The sequence below is a fragment of the Fukomys damarensis genome, unplaced genomic scaffold (assembly GCF_012274545.1).
Source record: "Fukomys damarensis isolate Sample0158 unplaced genomic scaffold, DMR_v1.0_HiC HiC_scaffold_19, whole genome shotgun sequence".
NCBI classification, from domain to species: domain Eukaryota; kingdom Metazoa; phylum Chordata; class Mammalia; order Rodentia; family Bathyergidae; genus Fukomys; species Fukomys damarensis.
The window spans coordinates 34,097,208-34,112,757 of NW_022900931.1; the positions used below are offsets into that span (position 1 = coordinate 34,097,208).

The 15,550-nt window shown below is 43.4% G+C and overlaps 1 long non-coding RNA gene across 1 annotated transcript; it reads right to left on the reverse strand.

Moving 5' to 3' along the window:
* Positions 1-245: 245 nt before the first annotated feature.
* On the reverse strand, positions 246-5,561 carry LOC104860198. Its single transcript, XR_779606.2, has 4 exons — positions 5,454-5,561; positions 5,002-5,069; positions 1,950-2,049; positions 246-432 (listed from the first exon to the last, which is right to left on the reverse strand). It is a non-coding gene; the product is annotated as an uncharacterized LOC104860198 (long non-coding RNA).
* Between the last annotated feature and the right edge of the window lie 9,989 nt (positions 5,562-15,550).

A 15,550-nucleotide genomic window follows, 5' to 3' on the forward strand; every position in this document is an offset into this window, starting at 1 on the left:
CAGTGCTAATTTGCATTCTCCCTGCCTTCTGGTCTACAGATAAGTCCTTTGCGCACTCAAACAACTAGGGTGGGAAAGCCTTCAAAATTCCCACTGACACGGGGTAGGGAATAGTCTCTTCCTGTTTGGAGTCTACTGTGGAAAATAAGATCCCTGCTGTGCCAAAATATGAATACTTCCTACAAACATCTTCCCCAGGATACCACGTGAGCACTAGAGTTTCATCAGTTAATTTTTATTGTTGCTAATTACAGCAAGAACAAACCTTAAAATTTCAATGGCCAAACACCTCAGCATTTAATGCTTCTTCCTGCAACAGCCCAATGTCTGTCCATGGCTACAGGGTTAGTTGTCCCTGCCGTTGTCCCTGGTGGCAATGCCACCACATTCACCCCATGTCCTCTGGGGTCTTCCTGGGCATTGACATCCAGCCTGTGGAGAGGAAAGAGCAGGTACATTTTTCTAGGCCCGGCCTGGAAATAGCACATACCATTTCTTTTTGTATTTCAGTGGCCACAGTTTGGTCATATGGCCAAATCTAACAGTTGGAAACTAAAATACAGTCCCGCTGTGTAGAGGAAACAAGTCCAGTGAGGAACAGCCATCTGTGTCATCATTAATGGCACATATACAGACAGTGTTACTTGTGCCTGGTACCACGTAGCTCATGCTCATTGGGAGCACTCACATTTGGGAAGAGAAAAGTGAGGGTGGCTGTGAAATTAAAGGAGTGCTTGGCAGACAGCATGAGCACGGTCCCCCTCCAACTTTTCTGGAGCATAGAAAAGCTCTCTTCTGGCGTGTACACAGTGCCATCTGCTGCTCAGAAGAAGAAGTGGGTGGGGAGGATCAGAGTAAGCCAGGGTAGAAGAATCACAGTGTAGTCGTCTAGAATCTCAGTTGATTTGGTAACCATAGAAAATTAGAAAAAACTCATGCAGCCATCATTTTCCTTTAGCAGATATCAGCCAAAAATGAGGATTGGGAGAGGACTTGTTCGCTTGGTTTTTCTTAGGTTAGCTCTCTGTGCAGTTAAACTACATAGGACTGGGACTCGGGAGGAGAATGTGAACACTCGGCCGTAGGGTAGGAGGGCAGCTGTGTAAAGTGGAGCCTTTGAGCGGACTGGAAAGACCTGGATTCTAGTTCTGGCTTTGCCTTCGTTTTAGAATGAAAGGAAAACAAGAGTTCTCAAGATCTTTCCAGTTCAGAGCTGTAATCCAATGTATCTGACCCATTTTCAAGATGGCACTGGAAGCCAAGTGAATATAAAAGATCCCTTAAATAGAATTTTTTTGTTTTCCTTTAAAAATTCAGATCTATATTCTCTGATTTCCATGGCAGAAACAGCTAAATATGTTTATATTTTTAATTTAAATGAGTAGGACTTGGTGACTGATTAAAAATTAGTGATGAAGCTGGGCATGGTGGCTCACGCCTGTAATCCCAGCACTCGGAAGGCTGAGGCAGGAGGATCGCTGTGAGTTCGAGCCTGAGCTACATAGTGAGTTCCAATCAGTCTCAACTACATAGTGAGACCCTGTCTCAAAAAACCAAAAACAACAACAAAAAAATTAGTGATGAGGAGAATCTCCCACTTGGTGTTATGGGGTGGCTGATGAAGTCCTATAACTAATGGATGATAATTTTAATTGTCAGTCAACTAATAGCACCAGCTGTGAGTCAGGCACCTTCTAATTGCTTTACAGAGATTATGTCAGTGGGTCTGGTCTGAATGCTTGTCTCCCGTAAAGCTCATTTATTGAAATCCAATCTCAACTTTGATGGTGTAAGAAGGTGAGACCTATGAAGTGATGACATCATGAAGACAGGAGCTCAAAAATGAAAATCAGCATTCATAAGAGGGGCCCAGGGAGCTCATTTCCCCTTCTACCACGTGAAGATGTGGGGAGAAGGCACCACCTGTGATGCAGAAAGGGGGCTCTTACCGGAGGCCAATGTCTTAGTCTGGGGTCCCCTGCCTCCAGAGCCATGAGAAACAAGGTGCTGATGTTTAATAGCTGTCAGGTCTGTGGTGTCGCGTTCCAGCTGCCCAAAGAGAGCAGACAGCAGTTTTCACAACCACCTATTACAAAGTTCTGTAGTTACTCCACTTCGTAGACGAGGAAACCAAGACACAAGAAACAGAGGTAGGAGAACAAGTTGGAGATGGGGAGGGGAGGAGAGTGTGACGGTGCATAGCCGTCTGCTGAGCTTCGTTCCCTCACGCGGTGTAGGCTTACGGCTGGGACACGGACACTTCCCTGTCGGTGACACCAGAGCTTAGATGCCCCTTCCGCTCCCTCTCCTGTCTCAACGTTGACATCAAGACAACATTAGAAGCTGCACACTGAAGATGGCAGAGCCTTCCTCCGTCTGGACCTTTTCATGTCTTTGAGGGACAGATCCTCTGCACCCCACTTTACCCCTCAGCACCTACTTTGGATGCAATGCATGTGAGAAACAAATTTTTGTTGGCTAAGTCCCTAAGACTTGGAGGTATTTTTGTTACATCAGTAATGTAGAGTGCTCTATCTAATTAAAACTAGGTGAAAAGTAAAGACGAATTAAATATTAGACATGTTGAGCTTGAAACACGTTGGACAACCAAATAGAAATGTGCAGTAGATGGTGGAAGTTTAGGTGGAGAAACGTGGGGTCATCGTAATACAAGTTCATCTGTCTGTGCTTGGTCCTACATTTTAAAATAATGTAAAGATAGGAGAGAATGTTAAATCTTGCCTTCCTGCCAGCTCACTCCATGGCTATCCACTAAATGGACTGTGAAACAGGAGGTGAGAAGCTGCTGTCCCTCCAAATGGTTTTATTTCCCTTTTACAGCCTCACGGTGTGAAAAACTCCTCCCTGAGCATGATCCAGTCTTTCGAGAGACAGTTTTCAATATAACGACCTCAGATCTGAGCCATCTCTTACTGAACAATAAAAACAGAACAAAACAAAAACAGTGAATAATCTCATGGGGAGGAAATGCCATTTTTTCCTTGGGTCTGACTGTGGGCTTCTGACCCCACGGAAGACATGTGTGTTTGGGAAATCCTGGTTTCAAGGTGGCAGCTAAATTTGTGAGATGGGGTGGGCTCCCCTAAGGAGATCCCCAAAGTTTGGGAGGTAGGCAGGAGAGCAGTGGCTTATAAAGCCTGATAAGCAGAAGTAGTAGGAGAGGCAGATGAGAACTGAAATAGTGTCCCAAAAGCCAAAGGAGAGCAGAATGATGCCGAAGAGTGAAAAATTGCTTCACAGTTAAGAAAAAAGGAGTCACTGGATTTGACAATGAACATATCATTGGGACATTGGCCATAGCAATTTTGATAGCAATGCAGATATAAAAGTCAGGTTGTAATGAGGGGGAAAGGAGAATGAGAAGTGAGGAAGGAAGAAAGGGACCTGCAATAGTCACCTTCCTATTACTGGGACAAAGTACCCGATACCCACATTTTTAAGGTGAAAAGGATTATACGGGTTCACCATTTCTTAGAGTTCAGTGCATGTTTGGCTGGCTCCAGGCAGAAATATCATGGAAGAAGGGTGTTGGGAGGAAAGCTGCTCAACCCATGGCAGGCAGGAAGAGCCAGAGAGAAGGATTCACCCTCCTGAGACGTACTTCCGTGACCAGTGGCCTCCTCCAGCCAGGTCCCACCCCCAAGCAGCACAGTCAGCTATGAGCACATCAATGGCTAAATCCACTGATAAGTCCTGCGTCCCCAGATCTAGTCGCCTTCTGCGAGTGCCACCTTCAAACACGTGAGACTTTGGGGGAACATTTTAGACCATAACAAGGCTCTAAGAGGTTAGTAAATACAAGCATGGCCAAAGATGAGAAAAAGAGCAAAAGAGAAAGAGAGCGTGTTGGGTACTCTGCAGGGTCCACAAAATTGCTCCACAATTGTCTGGGGTCCAACTGCTCTGATTCAGGTTCTTAATCTATAAAATGGGTTTAGTGACCTTGTCTCAGAGGGGCTTTTGAGGATGAGAGGACAGGTGCGACTGTCCCTTAAGAACCTAAAGCTCTAGGAATGAGGCTGAGTCATGGTATCTCCAGGCACTCTGAAGCCATCTTCCCCATTATGCAGAATCAGCAAGAGGTGAATTCCAGGGCCATGCGGTTCCTTTCCTCATAGAACCGCCGTTACTCAATGCGCTTCAGGTGAGGGCTTGACGAATATTCTGGGAAGCTTCCTCGTGAAACCCCTCACTTCATTTGTTGAAAGATACTGCAGGTGCTTATATGCCATGCACCTGACCCCAAAGGCAGTGTTTAAAAGTTTCTTCTCATCTTAATATAAGCAGTAATTGTGCATATGCTGGACAATTGGCCTGCATTTAACGTCATGAGTGAACAGACAGATTTCCATATTTTCACTGGTTGCTAGAAAACCAAGGGCCCACCCATTACATTAACCTAGGATACCGTGCTGTGTATTTTTATACCAGTGTAATCACCAGTCCTCTTTTATGTCCTTGCTCTTGTTTTCTCCTATTTTAAATCCGTGCCACAAAATTTTACAAGGAATGGCCAAAATGTGGAGTTAATGTTTAAATAAAAACATGTATTACAGTAATATGTAAACTGCCATTAATTTCCATCAAAATACTCCCTCTTGCTTCACATACATGTATCCCATCGTGTTGGGAGTGACGTGTTGCAGATCACTGTGGCCAGGCCTAACTTGCCTCTTTTTTTTTTTTGCAGATGAGGCGGGGCCCCGCATGGAACAAGAAAAATGCATGTTGTTGGTTTCCTCCTGTGGATGAGACAGGACCCTGCTGTGATGGGTACCTTTCATCATGCCAATCTCAGCCTAGATCTCCAAAAGCTTCATCAACATCTCATCCATTCAGCGTGCTCATGTCAGTTTCCTCACCCCAAGGACATGGCAAAATCTGTTCTTGATTCGCTGAATGAATTAAATCCTTCAACCGGGCCCAACATAGCATTGCTATGACCGTAGGAATTCTGATTTTGCTGTTGCTACTACTCACGTTTGCTAGTCATCTTCAGAGTCTTCCTAGGACAACTCACTGAACTTGCCTTAAGCCATCATCTCGAGCTGCAGATTTAAAGTAGAAAAGGGGGAGATGCTGGGATCACTGTGCTGTAGATCACTGTGGACGCACCTAACTCACCTCCTCCCATGGATGAGGCAGGATCCCGCGGGAGGAGAACAGGCAACAAGAGGGCGCAGGGGAGCAAGGCCTGGCGGAGAAGAAAACTGTCTTCCGCCCTGCCCATTCTCCAGAAAACTAAGCCCAATGTCCCACAGACTTAGACTTAGCTACTCTCCTGGCCCCAGTTACAGAACCAGCCCCTAACCTCCACTATAAACAAACGTGTGGTCCTTTGCTTGGGGTCTTTTCTTCCCATTGAGTTAGAGCCCCACCCGGCCCGCCTGTACCTTATTATATCTCTTTGTCTGTCTCTGTTAATCTCTCACCATTGTTTCCCACTCCAGGAACCATTCAGCCACATGGGTCCTGGCACCATCACTCCTGCCACTTTCTGAGGCAGTTTTAGAATTTTTCTTGTGTTTTTACGATCAAAAATTTGGTGAATGCTGCTGCCAAGTGCCATCCAGTGGAAAGGCGGGCTTGTAAAAACATGACAGTGTGTCCTTATGCTCCTGGTTCACTGGATCTGGCACTGTGCAACTTCTGGCTCTTCTCCAAAGTCGAAATGACCATGAAAGGTAAGAATTTTGAATCAGTTCAGGCCATTGAGGCAGCTGCAATGTGAAAAAAAGAGGACTTTAAGAAATGCTTCAGAAAGTTGCAAGAACAGTGGGATACGTGTGTTTAAAGTGGGGGGTATTCTGAGGGGCAATGTGTCTTTCACTGTAATGCATTTTGAAAAGCAAACATTTGACATATTTTTCATTCATACCTCATATAATGCATTTTAATAAAGCCTTAAATGTTTTTATTACAAAGGAAGATAAAAATAATATGGGGGTGATCATTTTCAGCCACGTATTAGATTGGATTTTCAAGTATATATTAATGTGTCTTCATTCTACTTACATATTTCATCATGATGAGACTGCCATGTCTTTGTGTGCCTTTCTTAAGAAACAGAGCTCATACAGAGCCATGGTGGCAAATGCCTTCCATCCCAGAACTCTGGGAGGCTGAGGCAGGAGGGCTACACGTTTGAGCTCAATCTGGACAATTTAGTGGGAACCCCTAGTCGCAAACACAAAACAGAACAAAAAGCCCACTTAAACAAACTCACGACAATAAACAGCATCAGCATTATTGGAGCCCTTACCATAGCTGACTAGTGGTTCATGTGTGTGAATGCACATTGACCCGCTTACTCATCATAACCCTTCCATGTGCACTTTGCACATCAAGGTTAAATAACTGTACAGATAATAAGCGAAGGATTAAGATTGAACACAAGTAATCATCGACAGGTTCCATGCCTTACCCACATATTATACCACCTCTCTCAGGCCTGATGACAACTCTGGGACATAATCACTTCAATATTTAGCTTTGACGCTTTGTAGAATATTGTCCAAAAGAACTAGGGGAGGAGAACAAGATAGACAGACTGAAATCCCTTTCATATAATGGGCAAAATACAGCCAAGGAAATGAGTCTGCCCGAGCAGACGTCCTAAGGGATACAGATCTCTTTGTTAAATGAGAAGTGATTCAGGGCCAGGGATGTAGCTCAGTGGCACTGTGCCTGCCTGGCAAGTGCAAGGTCCTGAGTTCAGTTTCTGGTACTGAAAATCTGCCTCCCTTGACCACAAAAGTCCTAATTCTCTTCTTCCAGTGCTGTTTATATTGGATATGATTTTTAACTTGGTCAGAGTTTTACCCTTCTGGAAGCAGCTGGATGGAATTCAGATGGGATTGTGAGAAACAGAACAATGATAAATGTGTTCTATTGAAAGGTCCTCCTATCTATCACCTTATTAAGGTAAAACACAGTGGCATCAGCACGTTGGCTGCCTGAGCAGATGCCACTGCTGAGACTGGGGCTTCCGGGTTCCCACCCTCTCTTCCTCCTCTGACAGCAGTTAACGAGCTCAGAGCCGTAATCCCCGCCATGCTCTGCTGTCCTGTCTTTAGTGCAGGCTAAGGAAATTCATAATGCTCCTGCTTAGTAAGTATGAAAGCTCCAGTGACCTCCTGCTCGCCCCTCACAGTCAGGCCCAGATGGTGAGTGCCCGCCTCCTCCTCCCAGCCCCTCGGCCCCGGGTCGTGCAGCTTCCAAGGCCCTGCTGCACTCCTAGCATCGCTTCCATTATTCAGTACTCGCCTTGCGTTGTCAGTCACTGATGCAGACAGATGGACGCAAGTGTCAGCCACTACACATCGGTCCCCTTCAGACCGGAACCGCGTCTCCGTGTCTTCACATCTGCCAGAAATGTCTGTTGAACGACTGAGTCCAGGAGAGAATGAGTGAATGAATGGGAAGTTAATCTGCCAGCCTCCCTGATGGACCAACTCTAGCCTTGCTTCCCTCAGGTTTTTGGATCTTCTGCATCTAACTTCCTTGAAGCAGTTAAGGTACAAAGTCTAAGTTCCATGTCAGTCTCTTTCATCAAGAAGTTTCTAGTCATTGGAGTCAGACTTGAGAATTTGCTTTTTGCTTCTCACACGTGAGGCCAGTACTCTACCACTGAGGTATATCCCCGGCCCTGGGAACTTGCTTTTTTTTGGAGACAGGGTCTTTCCATGTAGTCCAGACTGGCCTTGAACTACTATGTGGCCCAGGCTGACCTTGAACTCACAAGGAGATCCTCCTGCCTCAGTCTCCCAAAGGCTGGGATTACAGGTATGTGCCACTCCCAGCTGGGAATTTGCATCTTAACAAGCACCCCAGGTGGGTGGTTACCACATAAATCTGTGAGGCACTGGTTTATCAGAGTATATTTAGTGGATTTTAAAAAATGACTAATTGGAATCAGAGTGAGCACAGTCCCTTCTATACTAATGACAAAGCATAACACTTTTTGTAAGAAATCAACTTCAAGGAAGACAGGGACTTTGAGTGCTGGGGTAACTTACTTACAAAGCTCACTGTATTTTACATTCTGAGGTTGTAAAAGCACTTCTGCCTGCAGCACCATTTCCCCAAGGAGTTTACAGCTTGCAAGAGATCCTGGGAGCAGCAGGCTTTAACGGGCCAACTATGGTTGACCCTTAGCTTCTCCAGTGGTGGCCTGTGTGACCTCTTTGGAAGGGTTCATGAACACTTTTCTGGTCTTTCTGAAACTTCTCAGGATAGGTGACATAGAACATTGCAGTTTTTTGTTTGTTTGCTTTTTGGTTTTTTTCCAGTGCTGGAGATGGAGCCGAGCAAGGGTCTTTGCACTGAGCTATATCCCCAGCCCTTTTTATCTTGAGACATAGCCTCATTAAATTGTGCCAGCTGGGCTCAAATTTGTGATCCTCCTGCCTCAGCCTCCCGGTGTGTGCTGGGATTACAGTTGTGCATCACCACACCCAGCTCCATTACTGTCTTTAAATCAAAGTTTCTGGTTCTCGCGCTCAGCTCAGCATTCTCCCCCCACCGCACCCCATCTTCTCCACCTTAATTCTCCTTTTGTGCTTTGTCTTTATCCCTTCTTAAGCCATCTTGAATCACTGCCATTATTTACCATTTGATAGTTCTCAGACACAAACACACACCCATGTGAGTTCTGTGGGCCGGCTCTGTGCCAAACTGTCTCCTGCTTCCCTAAGTTCCCATTATTCCACCACATACCACATTCTGGCAGGGACAGCTGTTTTCCTGTCTATTTCTTATTTTGATCTACATATTACATTAAAATGGAGCAAAGGAAAGGGTCTCAGCCAACACTGAGAGCTTTTCTTAGAACGCGGACCTACACACTTTCAGGGAAGAGCCAGAGCCACCCAGCTGCAACCCATCATTTGGCGCCATCTGCTGGACACAGGTGGCCTGGGACACTCAGATCTGACAACCTGGCGTGTGAACTGCACCCTGGAACTGTTAACAAACTGTTTCCTGCTGAACAATGCTTCATATCACTTTATGATCATTTTCTCTGAAAACAACTTTATCAACTTCCTCCTCTCCCTCCTTCCCTTTCTCCACCCCCTGCCGGCCTCCTCTCTCTCTTCTTTCTCCTTTTTTCCTCTTTTGGCTTTGGACAAACAGGGTCTCACTATGTAGCCCATGCTGGCCTCGAACCCATGATGGAACCCATGATGGAACCCTGGCTGGCCTCAAACTGTGCATCCTCCTGCCTCAGCCTCCAGGACAGAGTGCCATCTTGGCCAGCCTCTCCAACTTATTACAAATTCCTAACAAGCTAGGCAGTCTTGCCTACCACTTCCTTCCCCATTTCCTCTGCAGTTTCATGGGGTACCATTTTTTACATACTCAGACCTGTCCTGATGGATAAGGTATCTTGGTCAGCCAGGCCAAAATAGCAGGGTAGAAGCCACATCTTCCTTGTCATTGCATCCCTAGCAACCAACACAGTGACTGGTGAATGGCAGGAGCTCCAGAATTGGTTTGCTTCTCTGTTGTGACTTCTGAATAAAATAATAAATATCTGCAGTGGGGGGAGATGTCACACAGATACCCTTATTTTAAGGAGATGTTTGCTCTACACTTGGTGGCCAGTGTAAGTGGCTCATTAAGATCCTACATGGGAGCCTCTCTCCGGCTCTGAAGTACTGAGTCTACTAAGATCCAGAGAGGCTGCAGGTATGGGGGTGCGTGTCTGTAACCTCAGCACTCTGAAAGACTGAGTGAGGCAGGAAGATTACGAGTTTGAACTAAGGCTGGGTAATTCAGTGGCTTAGTGAGACTCTGTCTCCAAAATTTTTTTTAAAAGGGGCTGCAGATGGAATTCAGTGTGAAGATCCTGGATCCAATCCCTAGTACTGCAAAAAGAAAAAAAAAATCTAAAAAGTAGATCAGTAACAAACTCTTGTGAGGAGAGGAGGCAGGAAAGATTTTCTGTGAAGCTGGGCCCAGAAATGGAGGAAACACTAGGTGCTCAATACAATCCCCCCATCCCCATACTAAGGATTGAACCCAGGGAGCACTGAGCTACAGGGTCTCACCGAGTTGTCCAAACTGGCATCAAACTTGTGATGCTCCTGCCTTAGCTTCCTGAGTAAGTAGGAAGACAAGTGTGTGTCCCCACACCTACCTAGGTGCCATACACTTTTTTAATTTTTATTTTTTGGTACCGGTGATCTAACTCTGGACCCTGCGCTTGCAAGGCAGGTGGTAGCACCACTGAGCTACATCCCTGGCCCTGCTCCATAAACTTTTAAAAATTGGTAATTGACAGATGTTCCCAGTGTGACAGTTGGCTTTATGGCTAGGCCAAGGCACCTAGTATTTGGTTAAATGGAATTCACATTTGCAGCCAGTAGACTGAGCAAAGCAGATGAGCCTGCATATTGTGGGTGGGCCTCACCCAACTAGTTGACCACTTTAAGAGTAAAAGCTGAAGTTCCCTAATGTGGAAGAAATTCCCTTCAAGGCTGAGTCTTAGAAACCCTGCCTGAGTGTCTAGCTGCTGCCTTGCAGAATTTGGCTTGAGTGACTGCAACATCAGCTCTTAATTGAATTTCTAGCCTGCTGGGCTGAAGCACAAATCTCAGATCAACTTCTCTCCCCACTCCCTTTCTCCTGTTGGCTCCTTTTCTCTGGAAAACTCTGACAAATACACCTCATATTAAACTTTAACATGTCACTGGTTTGCAAACATTTATAGCCTTAGGATCCACATCATGTGACTCATTGCCTCCGGGAGCACAGTACTGGGCATCTGCCTTTGTGACAAGATTGAATGAAAGTTGAGAATTGCATGATGTACATCACATCCAATCTATGAGGAGCTGTTGGTTGCAGTTATGTGCTTTGTATGCACAGCCCAGAATGGGAGCAGGAAGGAACATGTGAGACTCCTGCCGGGTAAATAGAGCTGGCTCCCAAGTGCACTATCTCAGGCTTCATCCAACCCTAGGATGCGCTAACCTAGGTCTAGTGACCTCTGCAAGGGCAGGGAAATTGCTCATGACACACTTGCTTTTCTGTCCAATGTCCACCAACCACCTACTATGGGTCAAGTACTAGGTATGGTACTACAGCTGAAAGATGAATCAGAGTCATAGCCCCTGGTGGAACTAAAGTTCTAGGAAGAATACCAATGATGGTCAAGTAACAAAAAACAAATAACTCTCTACAGCATGTGAAATGTGCAAGGAAATGAGTAGGTTAAAGATAGGGAGAATGGACATGGGATGGGTCAGCAAAGCCAGGCAGAGAAAGTGAAATTTCAGCTCACTGAGACTGAAGGAAGCCAAATGAAGAACACAGGTGTGGGAGAAGAGGGGATCCCAGGTTTTGCTGTATAGAGATAATCAGAATCGCTCTGTACTGCCTATGAATCATCCCAGTGGTGATCTGAAGGAGGCGGGTGGTCATACCAGTGTGAAACTAAAGAAGGCATCTGAGATGGTTTGGTTTTAAGTGATCCCCCCAAAAGTGCATGTGTTAAATGCTTGGTCCCCAATGTGAAGTTATGTGGAGGTGGCAGGACCTTTAAGAGGTGGGGCCTAGTGGGAGAGGGATAGGTCATTGGGAGTGTGACCTCATGGAGGATTTGTGGGACATAAGACTTCTTCTTTCTCTTTTGTTTCCTGGCCATGAGGTAAGACGTTTGCTTAGCCATGTGCTCCCTACCATTATCATCTGGTATACCTATCAGAGGCCCACAGCAATGGCTCCACCAAGAATTGGACTGGAACCTTCAAAACTATGAGCCCAAATAAATCTTTTCTCTTTAGAAGTTAATTATCTCAGGTATTTCATTATAGTGACAGAAAACTGACACAGGGCCAACCTGTAGATATAAATTTGGAAGTGGTTCCAAATAGATGCTATTCAAAGGCACGGGAGTGATGAGATCAGCTAGAGAGAGATGCTGTAGAGAGATGAGAATCCTAGAATGAGATCTGAGGACTTTAGCTACAAGGAACCCTGAAAAAGAAGCCAAGTGGAAAGGGTCAATGGCAAAAGGACACCCAAGGGGAAGAAGGTCATAGATGCTAGCTAGTTATTGCTAGGTCTAGAATTCAGATCTGGATTACCTGGGTGTGGGAGCCCGGCCATGGCCCTCTAGGAGTTTGACATTTAAAAGGAAACTTCTTCACCTCTACACTCAAGGCATTGATACAATCTGTAACATTCTAGGACTCTGCTTGTTAAACTTGTTGCTGCAACGGAAGAAACTCAAAGAGACAGCCATAGATCTGATGTTATCAGTAAGAGTCAGGAAATTCGGTCTTTGAAAAACAATGATTTGGTGTTGTGTGCCCTTAAAAGCTTCCTGTTGCTGTGAACCTATAAAAGGAGCTCTTTCTGTGAAATAAATCAGACTTCTCTTCGTCTCCACTCAGGCTTGAGTGTTCTTTCCTTTCTCAATCCTCACTCCCCGACTCAGGCATGTTCGTGTTGTGACGGCTGGACCGCCACACCTGGATCCAGTACCCTGCTCACTGTGTACATCTGGAGCATAGCAAGCTAAATGATGTGTTGCATTTGTACTGCACTCTAAAAATCGGTTTGGCATATATTAGCTTAGTTAATTTTGTGATTTTAGAAAGCACACAAAAAAGCATTGTTATTATCTTTGTTTTCAATAAGGATATTGATAATCTGAAAGGCAAAGGAACTAGTTGATGCTGGAACCATATCTTGTCTGTTGGCTGTGTTCCCTTCCCACTTCGTTAAGATCCTTAAAGTTGGCAAACATTTTTTTTACAGCTGTGAAAATCATCACTAAAAGCTTTCTTTTTTATTTTAGTATCTATGATTTAAATTTCATGCCAAAGAATCATTCAGTTGTTGCAAATGACTGATGAAGGGGTTATTAGTGACAAGTAGAAAGAAAGTAAAAGAAGGACTCTTCCAAATGTCAGGATCTGGACATAGATATCCAAGAGATTAAAAATTCTATTGAAAATATATGCAGCCAAATGAACCAATGTGAGGAGAGAATATCAGATCTAGATGACAGGATTGTAATGAGACATCATGAAAACAAACATTTCTAAAGAATAGCAAAGGACCACAAAATGTCAATCCAACACTGCTAGATGACACAAAGGAGAATAATATAACTTTGAAGTCAATGAAAAAGCAGTAGAGAGATCAAATGACATGAAAAACTTGTTCACAGAAAGAATGACAGAAAACTTCCCAGGCAAAGGAAAAGAATTTGACATACAAATAAGTGATACATGTAGAATTCCAAATAGCCATGATAAAAAACAAAAACAAAAACAAAACAAAACACTACAAGACATATAACAGTCAAGATTCCAGAAAATCAACACAAGAACAGAATATTAAAAGCTGTTAGAGAAAATTAACAAATCAGCTATGAAAGGAAGCGCATCAAAATTACAGCATACTTCTCAACTCAAACCCTTAAGTCAAGGAAATCTTGGAATAAAGTATTTCAAGCCCTAAAAGTAAATAACCTCCAACCCAGACTGATGTACTCCAGAAAATTATCCTTCAAAATTAATGGGAAATAATAAGATACGTCCATGACAAAGAACACCTGAGTAAATTCATAATCACCAAATCAGTACTCCAAAATGTTCTGAAGGACATTCTATAAAGAGATAATGAGGATTACAACTCCATGGACCCCAACAGAATGAATCCACCAGGCATGGCAAGTAACTAAACAGAGAAAAGACCAGATATCAATTAAAGGAAAATAACATGACAAGGATAAGTCAGTACATGTCAGCAATAACCATCAATGGTCCCAATTCATTAACGAAAAGAAATGGCAGAACAGATCAAGAAATGAGATCAAACCATATGCTGCATATAAGAAACATGTTTAACTCAAAAAGAAACTCATAGACTGAAAGTTAAAGGATGAAAAGCAACACTTCATGCCACAGGAACCCAGAAAAGAACAGGGGTAGATATTCTATTTGCAGACAAATAGATTTCCAGCCAAGAATGATCAAAAGAGACAAAGAAGGTCACAACATGCTTGTTACGGGAATAATCCAAGAGGGAGAGATAACAATCATACATATATATACACATCCAACTATATAAAACAAATATGAAAAGACATGAAAAAACAAATAAGCACTAATACAATTGTAATGGGGGACTTCAATACTCCATCATCACAAATATTCAGATCAACTAGACAAAAATAAAGGAAATATTAGTAATGAACCAAGCTCTTAAACAAATGGATTTAGTAGATGTCTACAGAGTGTTCCATACAACATCAGAATACACATTCTTCACAGCTGCACATGGAACTTTCTTCAAAATGCACCACATTCTATCCCATAGAACATGCTTAAGTAAATGTAAAGGCATTGTTTCAAGCATATTATCAGACCATGGTGCAATGAAACTGGAAATCAATGGCAAAATAAACTACAAGAAATTCATAAACACATGGAAATTAAATAACATCCTCCTGAACAACCAATGGGTCACAGATGAAATTAAAGAAGAAATTAGACAGTTTCTACAATTAAATAATAATGCCAGTACAACATATCAAAACTTATGGGATACAATGAAAGCAATCCTACAAGGGAAATGTATAATAGTGAATTCACACATCAGAAAAAGCTAGACAGCCCCACCCCTCTTGGGCCTCAGCAGAGGAACAGTGAGAGACGCAGCCAGGCAAAATACCTGCAGCCCATTCTCCGCCCACCCGCCTCTAGCCTCCTGGCTGCGTTGTTACCTGGATTCACACCACAGAGGCACAGGGGGTCATAAAGTCCATTGTTCTGAGCTCCAGGCTCACTTTTGATTTAATTCACATGATTAAAGGTGATACATTAATAACTACCACAAACTGTCATTTGTCATCAAGTTTATGTGCTTGATGCTACTGTGTCACCGATTGTATTACTTGGGCTAAAGTGTTGTGACTAATTTCATCAACTGTCTTTCCTGGTATAATGAAAATGAGATTGCCTCAGAGTCATTAGAGACTTAAAACCTAAAGATAAGCTATAAGAGGAGGATCAAAGTATTAACCCAAGAATAATACCAACAACAAAAATAGAAATGAGAAGACATTCCAGCAAGGCACAAACACAAAAGGAAAAAAATGGAAACAAATTATTTGTAAGTAGGGATGGGTGGAGGGGATAAAAAGAGGTGAGGGGAATGGGGAAAAATAATAACCAAGATACATCATGTAAAAGTACAAGGTCCCAGTGATGAATGTAACCATATTATGTACATAAAATGTACCAATAAAGATAAATAAATAAATAATGACCAAGTGAGCTCAAATAAATAACCTAATGTTGAGCCTCAAGCTTCTAGCAAAAGAAAAGCAAGCCAAACCCAACTCTTTTATGAAAAGGGAAATTATAAGATCAGAGCAGAAATTAGTGCATTTAAGACTATGAAAACAATACCAAGAATCAAAGAATCTGAGATTCATTCTTTGAAAGACTATAAATAAAATAGGCAAATCCTAAGACAATCTTATCCAAAAAAGGAAAGAAAAGACCCA